The sequence below is a fragment of the Dasypus novemcinctus genome, chromosome 4 (assembly GCF_030445035.2).
Source record: "Dasypus novemcinctus isolate mDasNov1 chromosome 4, mDasNov1.1.hap2, whole genome shotgun sequence".
In the NCBI taxonomy this organism is placed as follows: domain Eukaryota; kingdom Metazoa; phylum Chordata; class Mammalia; order Cingulata; family Dasypodidae; genus Dasypus; species Dasypus novemcinctus.
Window position 1 is genome coordinate 95891688 of NC_080676.1, and position 3202 is coordinate 95894889.

Consider the following 3202-nt stretch of genomic DNA (forward strand, 5'->3'; position numbering starts at 1 on the left):
TGATTAATTTCCATGCTTGAGAAATGCAAGGGTCTCAGAGCATTCATTACTATCTAGCAAATGTAGGTACAGGAAGGCAGTTGACAGTGTTTTGGGAATCTAAAGTCAGAATACTAGGAATAAATCCCTGTTCGACCTTGTACTTTTTCCCCTTCAAATAAATCACTTTATCTTGGGCCTCAGTTTTCTTTTCATCAAAATGGGGGTAAAGAATTCTACCTTACAGACTTATTGTGAGTACTGGTGAAATATATATAGGGAAATGAATTGAAGTAGCAAATACTGTGGAAATGCATGTAGGAACTACCCTTATTAATAATTGTAGAAACACTTATCTTGTTTTAACTTGCAAACTGTTTTAGACTGCAATCATAGATGGTGTTGTTTGGACACATCTCAGAGCCTCAATAGTTAACAATTTTTCTAAAAGAAAATAGCACCGCTAGGTTCAAGATGTCACTCCCCCAGTTCAATTTCTTGAAATTTCACATTCAGATTTTAAAAAGAAATAGTTCAAAATATGTCATTTTGCATCTTTTCTTTTTCCCATTTGAGTAAAGTCAGGATTCAAATCTGTTTTGATTTTCAATAAGAAAAGTCTTCTTTAATAACCAAGTTACAGACTAAATTGAATAGTTTCAATTTTCTTAATCAGAAACTCTGCATAGTAAGATTTTGTTCATTATTCCTCTGCTCTTTAATAATCTTTTCTTAAAAATGTGTTTTAAAATCTTAAGATCTTAATCCTTTCTGGAGGACATTGTTCATTTAACGTCTAATCTCCCACCAATGTCATTTTCTACATCAGCCAGGCTGACGTACTTGTCAGCACACCCGCATGCTTTCATGCTTTCATGCTTTCAAGCTTCTGAATCAACCCACCTCTCATTTCTTATGCCCAAGTGCCCTCCTCACCCTTTCTCACATAGCAGAATCATTCTGCCTAGGATTCATCTGCTGTATAAAACTATCCAAACATAATGTCATCAACTCCAGCCATCTAATAGTGCCACTTCTACCAACCTTCCTAAAAAGGTATATTTGAACTTTGCATTTTATGTTTCACTCTAATATTAGCAATTTTACGTATTTACATCTATGCAGAATTTGTCAAATCAAAATTTTTTTTCATGAAAACTAGGAGTAACATCATTCCTTTATTATTTTACTGTCATCTTTTGCTTGCCATCTTTTGGTCTATCATTTCATACACAGAAAGGTACTTGGTAAATACTAATCTGTTCTTCCATTACTCCTCTCCATCTTTCAGGAGTAAAGAGACAGATTTTAGGTAAAAATTTTCATTCATTACCAAATTTTTTTAAATTTTTATTTTCCTTGTATTTTCATAATGCTTCCAGTTCTACAAATGGTGTATGTCCCCAACTTTTGTGAAGATATTAAGTATCTTTTTCGAGATGAGGAAATGGAGGCTTAATTTGTCTTTCTAACCTGACAACAGTCACACAACTTGTAAGGGGTGGAACCAAGTTTTTGACTTAGTACCTGAATGACTGAAAGACAGCATAGCTTAATAATTTCAGGGGCAGACTTTGGAATTAGACTGCCAGGGCTAGATTTCTGGTTCTACTACTTACTAGCCATGATACCTTGAACTGACTTATTGACTTACTTTATATAAGTCAAAATCATCTTTAAAAGATTATCATAAAGTACTCAATACCTGTGATTATTATTCATTCTAATTCAATTAATATATATAAAGTTCTTAGACTATAGAGATGTCTCCTACTAAGTGCTCATGAAATGACAGCTACTGATATTAAAGAGAAAGGAAAGGGCAAAAGAACCCTGAACGAACAAGTCCTGTGGTCTAATTTGGCTGAGCATGCCTCATTTAACCTAATAAAATATCCAGAAAAAGATAAAGAAGAAAATACAAAATAGGAGGAATCCATTTGGTAAATAGAAAAGCAGTTTTATAGGAATAGTTAAATTAACATAGTTATATATGTCTGCCCAAAAGACACAAGGCACTAAAAATGATATTGTCAGTTGCGGGGGTGAGAGGTGCCGTCACAGTAACCCCTCAGGACAATATTGCCCTGCTGAGAAGGAAAAATGGCACAGAATGATCTGATGGCTTCTCTGACTAAGGCTGAAAGGGGAAAGTCTGACCAAAACTAAAATGGGAAAGTCCAGCTCAAACTCCATTTCAAGCTGCCCAATGACACCAGTTAAGTCTAAGAGTTGTTGACTCTTTCCGTGGGAATGATCTGTAATATTCATTGACAGCATGGTCCGTGTGTGCCATTAGCCAGACAAAGCACTGGTTGTTTTAAAGGACACAAGCAAAGAAAAGCAGAATCTCAGATCCTTCACAATGTGATAAAAAAAAAAAAAAAATCCTGCTATTTTGGTTGCCCACTTCAATGAGAAATTCTTATTGTTTGTATACAAAGAATTTCATGGTAAGCCAGAATCTTTCCCAGATTTCTGAAAAATCTGTATGGTGGACACTGTAGAAGACACCATGCATTAGAACTCCTAAAATAAATCTGAAGGTGTTGCTTATGATAATAATCTTCCCTAAATTATTGAGAAACCACAATCCAATCCCAATGCAAAGAATGCTTTAGCTGATGAGATTCATAGACTAGCTTTATTTTGAAGAGCCCATGGTATTACACAGAAAACTTAAAAAAAAAAATTGGTGGATTTCATTTAATAGCTTTGAGTCACAGTATTACAGATAATTCTAGAGTTCTATTGTCAGAAAGACTGTCATAATCACTGAATGATAATGAATTTACACACACTTGACTAGATGCCATCAATGATATGTGGGAAAGAATTTATGAATTAAGTATAACATATTAAGTATAAACTATAAGGGATATGTGGCAGTTTGATATTGTTTAAGAATTCCAAAAATAGATATTGGATTATGTTTGTGAATTGGTCTGTCCCTTTGGGCACATTAGATTATGTTGGATTCGGAGGTTTCACTTTTACTTGATTCAATAATGATTAAGGCTTTGATTGGGTCGTATCAATAGGACTTTGCATCCCACCCCCTTGGTGGGTGGGAACTCACAAGGAAAAAGACAAGGCACAGGAGTTAGTTGGAGTTTTTGAGCTGGAGTACAGGAAGTAAGCACACAGAGAAGCAGAGCAGCTGAGCTTGGAGAGAACTGAGCCCCAGGGAGAGAGACAGAGCTGATTGCCTGATCGCCTACAA